This window comes from Eimeria mitis, genomic scaffold, assembly GCF_000499745.2.
Source record: "Eimeria mitis Houghton genomic scaffold, Emh_scaff1325, whole genome shotgun sequence".
In the NCBI taxonomy this organism is placed as follows: Eukaryota; Apicomplexa; class Conoidasida; order Eucoccidiorida; family Eimeriidae; genus Eimeria; species Eimeria mitis.
This window is the reverse complement of record NW_013568771.1, coordinates 7,787-7,987: the sequence shown is the minus strand read 5'-3', so window position 1 is coordinate 7,987 and position 201 is coordinate 7,787.

Genomic DNA, 201 nt, shown 5'->3' with positions numbered 1-201 from the left:
CTGCAGCACAGCAGCAAATCATAAAAACACTAGCAGCACCACCGCAGCAACTCTCGCAGCTCTTCTCCTTTCTACCGGAGGCGCTGCAGCTGCGCCGCCTCGCCATACCCAACGAAGAATTTCCAGAGTAAGCAGCAGCAGCAGCAGCAGCAGCAGCAGCAACAGCAACAGCAGCAGCAGTAGCTGGAGCAGCAGCAGCAG